General features: G+C 54.7%; 1 protein-coding gene across 1 annotated transcript in view; it reads right to left on the bottom strand.

The window, feature by feature from the left end:
* LOC129017993 (tensin-3-like) overlaps positions 1-12,585 on the bottom strand; it is a 202,329-nt gene that overhangs the window by 790 nt on the left and 188,954 nt on the right. The window lies entirely within an intron of this gene.

Consider the following 12,585-nt stretch of genomic DNA (forward strand, 5'->3'; position numbering starts at 1 on the left):
TTTTCTGCTCTCATTCGCTCTCCTGTCTGCTCAGAGGAACTTGGGGAGTTTCCTCTCTAGGGGAAGGAAAGGCCCTGGAGAGGTGGCCTTGCCCTGAACTGGGAAGGGGTGGCCACGGGAAAGCAGGGGCCTGGGCTCTGCCTACTGCTTGCTGACAGCTTGGGCACAGCACTGCCCTCCCTGGGCTCCTGTCTCTCTTCTCTGTATGATTAGGTGGAGGTGGATGGGATTCTGCTTCTACTCCCAGTCCTTGGGCACCATGTCAGGTACTCACACACTTATGACCCCATCTGGTCCTTGGAACAGCAGTAGGGGATGGATCTGTCAACCTCACGTTGCAAATATTTGTTCTAAATCCCACACTCTGAAGTCAGAAAGACCTGGGTTTGCCCTCAGCCACGGACGCTTGCTTGCTATGTGACCTTGGACAAGTCACTGCCCTTCTCTGAGCCTCAACACCCACATTTACACAGGGGAAGAATAATACCTCCCTCTTGGGCTGCTGTGAAGCAGAGCTAATGGGTACATTGCCTCAGGCATATTGCAGGTGCTCAGAGTGTTGGTCTTTCCTTCCCTTTCTAGGTCTCCATTTCCTCATCTACACAGTGGGGAGCAAGTCTGTCCTGATTATAAATAAGACAATAGGTGAATGCACTCAGCAAGCCTGGGGACAGGGATGCATAGAGAAGCTTCTTGCAAAGGTGAAGAATGCATGCCCTGAGCCCCGCGCTGAGTGGCAGGTGAGAGGACAGCAAGCCCAGCGACTGAGGCCTACAAAATGCCCCCTGCAGAGAGGGAGGAGGAGCAGTGTTATAAGGTGAGTTGTTGGCAGCATCTCCACTGCTTGCAGGAGGAGCAGGACTGCTTGTGCTTGCTCAGGTGGGTGGTAGGTTAGGTTCTTAGGCATCTGCTGGGTATCAGATGCTGCACAAGCATCATCTCCGTGAATTTAATCTTTCCATCATCCCTGAGAGGTGGGCATTACAGGGGCATAGTGGGATTGAAACACAAGTCCTCTGAGCCTGTGCCTTTTCTACAAGGCAACTTGGTTCACATGTAATAATAGGACCCAAAAATACACCCGCTATGCTGTGCTCACCAAATTTCATAACATCCTTGTGACCTGCGAGGTTGGTGTACTGTCTTCATTTTATGGATGAGAAAACTGAGGCTCAGAGAGGCTGAATAGTTTGCTCATCCTTCCAAAGAACTAAAGGGAAGAGGGGTGCTATAGCTGTGGGGCCTTCTATTCCTGGCAGGAAGTGTGCGGTACCCCAGGCCATTCTGACCCTACTGCAGGCAGGAGAAAAGGCACATCAACAAATCCAGCAGCAAGTTTCCACTGAGGGCCTCCCTGGCCTTTCTTTGCACTAGTGCTGAGGGAGAAACAGCCTTGTTCCTTCACATAACATGGTTTCCTGCCACCCCCAGGATAAAGGTCAGAGTCCTCAGGTCTGTGTTTGAGACTCTTCATGGTCTGGTCCTACCTGCATTTCCAGCCAAATTCTCCACTACGGCCCCCAGTGCAGCAGCCCTGGCCATCTGTCCCATCCCACCATCCTGCCTTGGCTCAAGCTGTTCCCTCTGTCCCATGCTATTCACACATAGAACAAGGAGAAGCTTGATAGAGGCTAGCCTGAATTTTCCATTTGAGAGCATTTTCAGCTTCTGGAAACAGACATTTCATCCAAAATTCCAGATTCCCTGCTACTCTGAAAATACATACATACATACATACATACATACATACATACATACATACATAAATCTGCTCTTACTCTGCACTATTCTGTTTTTTGAGACAGAGTTTCACTCTTGTTGCCAGGCTGGAGTGCAGTGGTGTGATCTCCATTCACCACAACCTCTGCCACCCGGGTTCAAGCGAGTCTCCTGCCTCAGCCTCCTAAGTAGCTGGGATTTACAGGCATGAACAACCATAGCCGGCTAATTTTCATGAACTTTTTTTTAGTAGAGATGGAGTTTCACGATGTTGGTCAGGCTGGTCTCCAACTCCTAACCTCAGGTAATCCACCAGCTTCGGCCTCCCAAAGTGCTGGGGTTACAGGTGTCAGTCACCTCACTAACAATGTCTTGAGCCAAACAATGTCTTTCTCATTTGGACGTGACCTTCAGGGTCTAATTTTTGTGTTTTTAGTATAGATCAGGTTTTTTTTTTTTTTTTTGACAGAGTTTCACTCTTGTCACCGAGGACCCATGGTGCAATGGCATGATCTCAGCTCAATGCAACCTCCGCCTCCTGGGTTCAAGGGATTCTTCTGCCTCAGCCTCCCGAGTAGCTGGGATTACAGGCACCTGCCACCACACCCGGCTAATTTTTTGTATTTTTATTAGAAACAGGGTTTTGCCATGTTGGGCAGACTGGTCTCGAACTCCTGAACTTAGGTGATCCACCCTCCTCAGCCTCCCAAAGTGTGGAATTACAGGCATAAGCCAGAGCCTGGCCTCACCTGGCTAATTCTTTGTATATTTGAAGAGACAGCATTTCACCGTGTTGGCCAGGATGGTCTTGATCTCCTGACTTTGTGATCCGCTGGCCTCAGCCTCCCAAAGAACTGGGATTAGAGGTGTGAGCCACTGCACCCAGCCTCAATGTAGCTTATTATCAAAGTATTTACATAGAAAAATTAATCAAACGGCACAAGCATTTCAATACTTAGGTTAAGATGAAATCTGTGCCCGGATGAGTGCCAGACACACATGAAATGTTTTGTGCATGAAGCAACCACAACTTAAAAAGATTTTGTTATTCATTTTGGTATGTTATTTTGGGAATGTGATTAATCACCCATGTCAAGGACGTTGGGAAGAATTTCCAGATACTCTGATATGCATGACATCTTAATCATACAATATAAAGCAAGGCTATCTTAGGAAATTAGGTATCACTGCCAAGGACCTTTACAATTGAAGATAAATTAAAATTTCTATTAAATTTGTAACAGTCAGATGGGTTGGCAGGCAAGATGTGTCATTTTTTTCTCAGCATTTTTTCTTTTCCTTGATTCAATAAAACAAACTTAAACGCCAGCTATCTGCAGAACCCTCACTAGACTATGTTTAATGATATGTGAAACACAGCCTGCACACTCACAGATCCTTGCCACGTCCCGTTCCCATCCTCTCAAAACCTGTGTTACCCTGTGGCTAGATTTCTCAAGAAAATGAAAGAGAGAGACGAACGAGAACCATCTTCTTTCAGGTCGCTCCGCACTGCTCCTGCGGGTAGACAATGACCTCTCCGGTGAGGCTTTTATCCTTGACTGTGGGGTGGAGGCCTTAATCCTAGAAAAGAGGCCTCTCAGGGTGGGGAGGTGATTTAAATTCTTACTAGAGAGATGCAGCTCCCCACTTCATCTGGACCTTCACAAACCTAAACTGGAGCCACCTGAAAAATGACTAACAACCGGCCACACAAGCCAGGCAGAGAGGCGAGGAGAGGCTGACCACAAGAAAGGCGGACGTAGAAGATACCGACCTCTGGCGCACAGGGGACATGTGTCCCAACACACACACACACACGCACACACAGACGGACACAGAGCAAATGAGTGAGAAAGGGGAGAGAGAGAAACAAGAGAGATACATACGCACACACACAAACGCACAAAGACATACAGCAGTGGCACGGTAACACCTACCTCCAGGCAGCCCCTGAATTTTCTGGGTTCTGCTCTCCACGACTACAACCCACTGGTGAGAGAGCAGCCCACGGACACATAAGCAAACCTCTCCTTTTTTGAAGAGACTCACTGGCACACCGTCCGTGCAGGCCTGAGGCTGGGATCCCGCGCTGCTTCCCCGGCCCTCCGCCCGCAGTTTCTTCCTCCTGGACGACCCACCGTGAATCCCGGCCTCCAGAGACCATCCTGTTGATGCCCTGGCCAGGACTGGTCTTAGCCCCGACTCTGACTAATCCCTCTAGTCCTAGGTACTCGGGAGGTGGAGGCAAGAGAATCACTTGAATCTGGGCGGCAGAGTTTGCAGTCAGCTGAGATCCCGCCACTGCACTCGACTGAGTGACAGAGTGAGACTCCGACTATAAAAAAAAAAAAAAGAAAGAAAAGAAAAATGATCCCGGAGCGGCGGCTGCGGGGACTGGGGCGGCAGTGGGTGAAGTGAAGTTTGGGATAGGGGTCTCGTCGACCCTCCCCGAATCCAGGCCTGAGGCTGGGATCTCGCGCTGCCGCCCTGGCGATCCGCCTGAGGTTTCTTCCTTCTGAGGTTTTTTCCTGATGGTCGACCCTCCGAGAATCCCAGGCTCCGGAGACCATCCTGTTAATGCCCTGGCCAGGACTGCTCTCAGACCCGACTCTGACGCACTATCACACCGGAGCTCCTACTTCGCAAAGTCTCAGGGACCCATCCCCGGGCAAAGGTGGCAATCACTACGACCAAAGCGGTGGCTCAGGCCTTGCGCTTGCGCACTGGCGAGGCCGAATCTCCGCTTGCTCCGGAGAGTCAGGCTGCTGATCCTTTAAAAAATGGCGGCGACGCGCGGCTGAGGGGACCGGGGCAGCGGTGGCGGCGGCAGCGCAGTCCGAGGCCGCGGGTGGGAAGAGGACTACGAGAGGGTCCTGCGGGAGACCCAAGGGTTGGACCCATAGAGGTCCTGTCATCAGGAACTTCTTGATCGGTCTTCTTCTTCGGTTCCCTGTGGAGGAGGAGTTTCAGGGTGCGGCTGGGCTCTCTGGACTCCTCTTCAGATCTGACTATGGATCGCACGGGGTGATCAGGAATGGGGTTACAATGCAGTGAGGCGGGAAGGGTCTCGCTGGGGCACAGAAAGATCCTAAGGGCTGCAAGGCGTACTGTCAGCTGAAAATGCACTGACCTATGAGCCCACTGCCTCCCTCCTTCCTAGGTGGAGCAGTGGCCTGACTTCATCTCCAAGGTCCGGGACTCTGGCATCCCGACACCGCTTTCCGCGGCATGTGCAAGGACAGACAGAAGCGAGTCCAAGATGGAGCTAATGTGACAACACGTGGCACTAATGTTCCCCAAGAACAGATGGAGTCAGTGTGTGTCTTTGATTGCCGTATGGGGCGACGCTGAGATGGATAGTGATGTCCAGGTGTGCGCAGGTGGGTCACTGGGACCTCCCACACAAAGCCAAGGAAAAGCCAAGCACACCAGAAAAGCTGTGAGACAGGGCCTGTGCCTGAGTCCAAGCCACATTCAGGAATGACTGCCAGAGGGGCCAAGAGGTTTCGACAAACTACACCACACCGACATCCTGCCACCGGTAGGTACCCCTGACGCCACCTCCCCTGCACCCAGCAAAACCCAGTCCCTTTGGCTCCTTGACATCCGTGGCAGCCAAAAGATTCGGTGCCTGAAGGCACTTTCCCCAGGAGCAGAGGAACCGGATGGCCCTCAGGAATGAGAGAGGAAGGGCAAGTGGGATGTAACACTAACTTTCCTTGAAGGCAAAGGTCAGCCATGGTGGGGTTGCTTCCCGCTCTTCCTGGACTTACCATGAAGCAATTACTTGGGACATGCAGACCAAGGGAGCTTCCCTGTCCAAGACAGGTACGGAAGCCCAGAACTCCAGGATCATCACACCCTATCATCCAGAAATCGGTTTGAAGAAGGAAGCAATCATAAAAGGGACCCCAACGAAATTTCTCCCTAATGGACTGGGAAGTGTTCTTTGTTGAAGACATGGAGCCAGAATAAGAAGCCTCTAGGCTTCACAGGAACTGGGCAGACAGAGCAAGAAGGAGGACAGAGCAGAGGCCAATGTCACAACACAATGCCACTATCACTAGCATCCAGGAAAAAGTGCCAAATGGGTGACTTGGCGAGGAAGGCCAGTGTTTGAGTGACAGACATGCTTGCCCCATCTTGTTGCCATCTTCCTTCTCCATCCCAGTGTATAGCTTTGGGTAGATTTCTCAATGAGGGCAAAGGGCGAGAGGAGTGAGAACCGTCTTCTTGAAGGTCTGTGGGCACACTCCTGCGGGTGGACAATGAGCATCTGTGAGGCCTTTGTCCTTGGCGGGGATGCCGTCATCTTGGTCCTAGCAAGGAGCCAGCGCAGAATGGGAAGGGTATTAAAACTCCTGCAAGACAGGCCGGAGGCACGACGCCCCTTCACCGAAGCACAGCCATGGAGAACTCCTGCTATGCTAAAATTCAGGGACTTGATATTAAGACAACAGTGGAAATTACTGTGAAGAGACAGTCAGCTACAGCCTTGCTGAGGCACATTGGCTGGGCCGACTAAAGCTCTGGTGTTGGAAGTCAGGCTGCTGCTCCTTTAAACAATGGCAACTTCGCGGTAGCAGAGGGGCTCCTGTTGAAGCCTCCGCAGCGACTGGATCCGGGGTCCAGTTTGGGGCAGCCTGGGAGAGGGTGCCGCGGGTGTCCTGTCCCAGGGCCAAACCGCCAGGAGTCCTGTCCTCCGGACCTTCTTAAGTCGACTTCCACCGAGGGAGGGGGAGCTTCAGGACGCCTGCTGGGTTCTCGGAACTCCCCTTCAGATCCGATTTTGGCCCCCTCCGAGTGAGATAGGATGGGCTCACCACATCTGGTGAGGCAGGCAGGGCCTCGTTGCAGCATAGAATGATCCCATGGGTCTCAAGGCGTGTCGTCAGCTCAAAATTCAATGATCCAACAGCTCTCTGCCTCCCTCCTCCTTTGAAAGAGCACTGGCCTGCCCGGCTTCTAAGAGCCCTGGGGCTCCGGAAGTCGACAGAAATTTACAGGACACGTGCAAACAGGAAAAGGGACAAATCCCAGGTGGAGACCATGCGATGACGCGTGGCACTGGCCCATCCCACAGCAGATGGCATGAATGTGTGTAACCAGAGGAATGTGGGGCAACACCAAACCAAACCGTGGTGTCTAGATATGTGCCCAGTGGAAGGGGGTAAAAAGTGACATTTCCATCACAGCAATGGAAAATTGAAGAATACCCGGGAACGAGGAGGGGGCCTGTGACTGACTGGAGCCACATTTTGAAATTAATGCCAGAGGAGCAAACAGGTTTCTGCAAAACTCACCGCACCGCCAAAGCTCCATCACCCAGGTAGCCCTCACAAAACGTCCCCTGCACCAAGCTCCAGCACCAGCCCCAGACCCAGCCCCAGCCCCAGCCCCAGACCCAGACCCAGACCCAGCCAAGTCCCTTTGGTTCCCTGACATTCGGTACAGCCAAAAGATCTAGGGAGCCAGTCCACACAGGAGTAGAGGAGAGGATGTCCCTCAAGAATGAGACAGGAAGTACAGAGGAAATGCGACACGATCCGTGCAAGAAGACAAGGCCATTCACGGTCGCCTGGCGCTCATTCTAGGCATTCCACCAACCCATGAGGGGAAACATGGAAACAAGCAAGCTTTCCTGCCTGATAAATTTATGGAAGCGAAGAGTTCTACGGTCATCAGACCTGCCTAATCAAGCAGAAACAGATTTGGAGAGAGAAACAATCATGACAGGGATCTTCAGGAAGTGTCTCCCTGACAGACTGGGAAGTCAAGGACTGGGAAGTCCCTGACAGACAGGGAACACATTAGGCAAGAGAGATAGGCATCTAGGCCAGGGGAGGCAGAGCAAGAGGGAGGACAGCTAAGAAGGAGCAAGAGGAAGGAAAGAGCAGAGGGAAGACAGAGCAAGAGGGAGGACAGAGCAGAGGCCAGAGCCGAGGCAGGATACAGCACCATGCAACATCCGCGGGCATAAGGGGAGGGGTTCTAGCAGGTTGGCTTGTCCAGAGACGCCAGCGTTCCAGTGACAGGGAAAGTTGCCATCTCCCATTCCCGGCTGCTTCTTCTACACGGTATCGTGGTTTGGTTTCATTTCTCAGAGAAGAGCCGTGAAAAGATACAACCATCTTCTCTGATGTGGGTCTGCTCCCCTACTGCAGGACGAAGAGCTCCTGTGGGGCTCTTTTCCTTGGTTGCTGTGTGGTCATCTTGAATTTAGAAAAGAGGCAAACCATGTTGGGGATGAGATTTCAATTGCTCCGGGACCGGATGCATCTCCTCACGTGGGTCAGGCCTTCACACACACAAAGCAGATCGACGGTGGAGAAAACGATTAACAACCGGCCTCATGACCCAGGCAGAGACGCAGAAAGAGGCTCAGCAAAGACAGGCCGATATGCCAGAAATCGCTTTGTGGTGCACAGGGCACATTCGGCCAAAGACACACACGCACAAGGGCACACACACACACTAACCGACAGAGAGAGGGAAAGAAAGACACAGAGACTGAGAGACAGAGAGAGAAGAGAGAATGGGAGACACCCACACACACACACACACACACACACACACACACACGCAGAGTCATACTGCAGAGGCATTGAAACACACCCCTCCAGGCAACCTCTGAGGCGGCGGGGTTCTGCTGTCGATGAGAACGACCCTCGGGTGAGAGAACAGTCCAGGGGCACGCAGGCCGACCTGTCCTCGAGATGACGGCGGCACGACTTTTGGGGAGACTTACCCCAACAGCGTCCGGGCAGGCCTGAGGCTGGAATGCCGTGCTGCTTCCCCCGGACTCCGCCTGGGGTTTGCTCATCCTGGTCGGCCCTTTGCGAATCCTGCCAACCGGAGACGTTCCCGTCGACCCCGTAGAGATGTCAGGCCGGACCCTCAGAGCCCCGCCACCCAAGCACTGCCGCGGAGGGCTCCTGCTTTGCCGAGCCTCAGCGACCGGTTTCTAAGACAACCGTGGGAAGCACTGTGACGGCAGAAGCCGCTCGCGCCTCGCGCATGCGCATTGGCTGGACCGACTCGCGCTCCGCTCCTGGCAGTCAGGCTGCGTTCCCTTTAAATAATGCCCCCTCTGCGCGGCTGCAGCGAGGCTCCCGCTGCAGCCGCGGCGGCGTGTGGATACGGGGTCCAGCTTGGGACGCCGTGGGAGAGGGGGCCGCCGGTTCACTGTCCCAGGGCCAAACCCCCAGCAGTCCGCCCTCAGGATCCCCTTGAGCCGACTTCCACCGAGGGAAGGGGAGCTTCAGGACGCGTGCTGTGTTCTGGGGACTCCCGTTCAGATCCGATTTTGGCCCCCTCCCAGTGAGATAGGATGGGCTCACCACATCTGGTGAGGCAGGCAGGGCCTCGCTGCAGCACAGAATGGTCCCATAAGTCTCAAGGCGAAGCGTCAGCTGAACCTTCACTGATCCATCAGCCCTCTGCCTCCCTCCTCCTTCGAAAGAGCAGGGGCCTGCCCCGCTTCTAAAAGCCCTGGGGCTCCGGAAAGCCGACCGCGCTTTACAGGACACGTGCGGGCAGGAACAGGGGCGAATCCGAGGTGGAGACCATGAGACCACGCGTGGCACTGGCGTATCCCACAGCACATGCTGTGAATGTGTGTCACCGGAGGCATATCGGGAGACCGGGAAACAAACGGTGGTGTCCTGGTATGGGCCAGTGGAAGGCGGGAACAAGTGACCCTTCGGTCAATCCCAAGGGAAATCAAAGAACACCTGGGATTCGGTGGGTGGGGGGCCTGTGCCTGACCCAAGCGATGTTTTCAAATGCGTATCAGAGGAGCAAAGAAGTTTCTGCAGAATTCGCCCCACACCCAACCCTCCTCCTCCCTGGTAGCCCTGACGCAACTTCCCCTGCACCCAGCCCCAGCCCCAGCCCAGGCCCCAGCCCCAGCCCCAGCACCAGCCCCAGCCCAGTCCCTCTGGTTCCCTGACATTCGTTTCGGCCACAAGATCAAGGGAGTCAGTACACCCAGGAGCAGAGGACAGGAGGTCCCTCAAGAATGAGACAGGAAGTGCAGGGGAAATGCGACACCACCTGTCCTAGAAGACAAGGCCAGTCACGCTCGCCTAGCGCTCATTCTAGGCAATCCACCCACCCATGAGGAGAAACCTGGAGAACAAGGAAGCTTCCCTGTCTGAGACACGTATGGAAGCCAAGAAATCCAGGGTCATGAGACCTGCCCAATGAAGGAGAAAGACGTTTGGAGAGAGATACAATCATGACACGGATCTGCAGGAAGTGTGTCCCTGACGCACTGGGAAATCATCTTTGCACACACACACACACACACACACACGGAGTCATACAGCAGAGGCATTGAAACACACCCCTCCAGGCAACCCCTGAGGCTGCGGTGTTCTGCTCTCGACGAGAACGACCCTCGGGTGAGAGAACAGCCCAGGGGCACGCAGGCCGACCTGTCCTCGAGATGACGGCGGCACGACTTTTGGGGAGACTCACCCCAACAGCGTCTGGGCAGGCCTGAGGCTGGGATGCCGTGCTGCTTCCCCCGGACTCCGCCTGGGGTTTCCTCATCCTGGTCGGCCCTTTGCGACTCCTGGCATCCGGAGACGTTCCCGTCGACCCCGTAGAGATGTCAGGCCGGAGCCTCAGAGCCCCGCCACCCAAGCACTGCAGCGGAGGGCTCCTGCTTTGCCGAGCCTCAGGGACCGGTTTCTAAGACAACCGTGGGAAACACTGTGAGGGCAGAAGCCGCTCGCGCCTCGCGCATGCGCAGTGGCTGGACCCACTCGCGCTCCGCTCCTGGCAGACAGGGTGCGTCCCTTTTAAATAATGCCCCCTCTGCGCGGCTGCAGCGAGGCTCTCTCTGCAGCCGTGGCGGCGTGTGGATACGGGGTCCAGCTTGGGATGCCGTGGGAGAGGGGGCCGCCAGTTCACTGTCCCAGGGCCAAACTCCCAGCAGTCCGCCCTCAGGATCCCCTTGAGCCGACTTCCACCGAGGGAAGGGGAGCTTCAAGACGCGTGCTGTGTTCTGGGGACTCCCGTTCAGATCCGATTTTGGCCCCCTCCCAGTGAGATAGGATGGGCTCACCACATCTGGTGAGGCAGGCAGGGCATCGCTGCAGCACAGAATGATCCCATAGGTCTCAAGGTGCAGCGTCAGCTGAACCTTCACTGATCCATCAGCCCTCGGCCTCGCTCCTCCTTCGAAAGAGCAGGGGCCTGCCCCGCTTCTAAAAGCCCTGGGGCTCCCGAAAGCCGACCGCGCTTTACAGGACACGTGCAGGCAGGAACAGGGGCGAAGCCGAGGTGGAGACCATGTGACCACGCGTGGCACTGGCGTATCCCACAGCAGATGGTGTGAATGTGTGTCACCGGAGGCATATTGGGAGACGGCGAAACAAACGGTGGTGTCCAGGTATGGGCCGGTGGAAGGCGGGAACAAGTGACTCTTCGGTCAATGCCAAGGGAAATCAAAGAACACCTGGGATTCGGTGGGTGGAGGGCCTGTGCCTGACCCAAGCCAGGTTTTCAAATGCCTATCAGAGGAGCAAAGAAGTTTCTGCAGAATTCGCCCCACACCCAACCCTCCTCCTCCCTGGTAGCCCTGACGCAACTTCCCCTGCACCCAGCCCCAGCCCCAGCCCCAGCCCCAGCCCCAGCCACAGCCCAGTCCCTCTGGTTCCCTGACATTCATTTCGGCCACAAGATCAAGGGAATCAGTCCACCCAGGAGCAGAGGACAGGAGGTCCCTCAAGAATGAGACAGGAAGTGCAGAGGAAATGCGACACCACCTGTCCTAGAAGACAAGGCCAGTCACGCTCGCCTAGCGCTCATTCTAGGCAATCCACCCACCCATGAAGAGAAACCTGGAGAACAAGGAAGCTTCCCTGTCTGAGACACGTATGGAAGCCAAGAAATCCAGGGTCATGAGACCTGCCCAATGAAGCAGAAAGACATTTGGAGAGAGATACAATCATGACACGGATCTGCAGGAAGTGTGTCCCTGACGCAGTGGGAAGTCATCTTTGTTGAAGACATTTGGCCAGAGCGAGAGGCATCCAGGCCCCTGAGAAACACGTGAGGCAGAGCAAGAGGAAGGATAGAGCAGAGGCCAGAGCCCCGGCAGGATACAGCGCCGTGCCACCGCCAGGGGCATAAGTGGAGGGGTTCCAAAAGGGTGGCTTTTCCAGAGAGGCCAGCATTCCAGGGACAGGGATTGTTGCCATCTCCCATTCCCGGCTTCTTCTTCTACACGGTATCGTGGTGTGGCTTCATTCCTCAGAGAAGAACCGTGAAAAGATACAGCCATCTTCTCTGATGTGGTTCTGCTCCGCTACTGCAGGACAAAGAGCTCCGGTGGGGCTCTTTTCCTTGGTTGCTGTGTGGTCATCTTGATCTTAGAAAATAGGCAGCTCATGATGGGGATGAGATTTCAATTGCTCCGTGACCGATACATCTCCTCACGTGGGCCAGGCCTTCACAAACCCAAAGTGGATCCGCGGCGGCGAAAACGATTGACAACCGGCCTCATGACCCAGGCAGAGACGCAGAAAGAGGCTCAGCAAAGACAGGCCGACATGCCAGAAATCGCTTTGTGGTGCACAGGGCACATTCGTCCAAAGACACACGCGCACAAGGGCACACACACACTAACCGACAGAGAGAGGGAAAGAAAGACACAGAGACTGAGAGACAGAGAGAGAAGAGAGAATGGGAGACACACACACACACACACACACACACACACACACACACACACACACACACACACACAGAGTCATACAGCAGAGGTATTGAAACACACACCTCCAGGCAACCTCTGAGGCGGCGGGGTTCTGCTCTCGACGAGAACGACCCTCGAGTGAGAGAACAGCCCAG

This window comes from Pongo pygmaeus, chromosome 19 (assembly GCF_028885625.2).
Source record: "Pongo pygmaeus isolate AG05252 chromosome 19, NHGRI_mPonPyg2-v2.0_pri, whole genome shotgun sequence".
Taxonomy (NCBI): domain Eukaryota; kingdom Metazoa; phylum Chordata; class Mammalia; order Primates; family Hominidae; genus Pongo; species Pongo pygmaeus.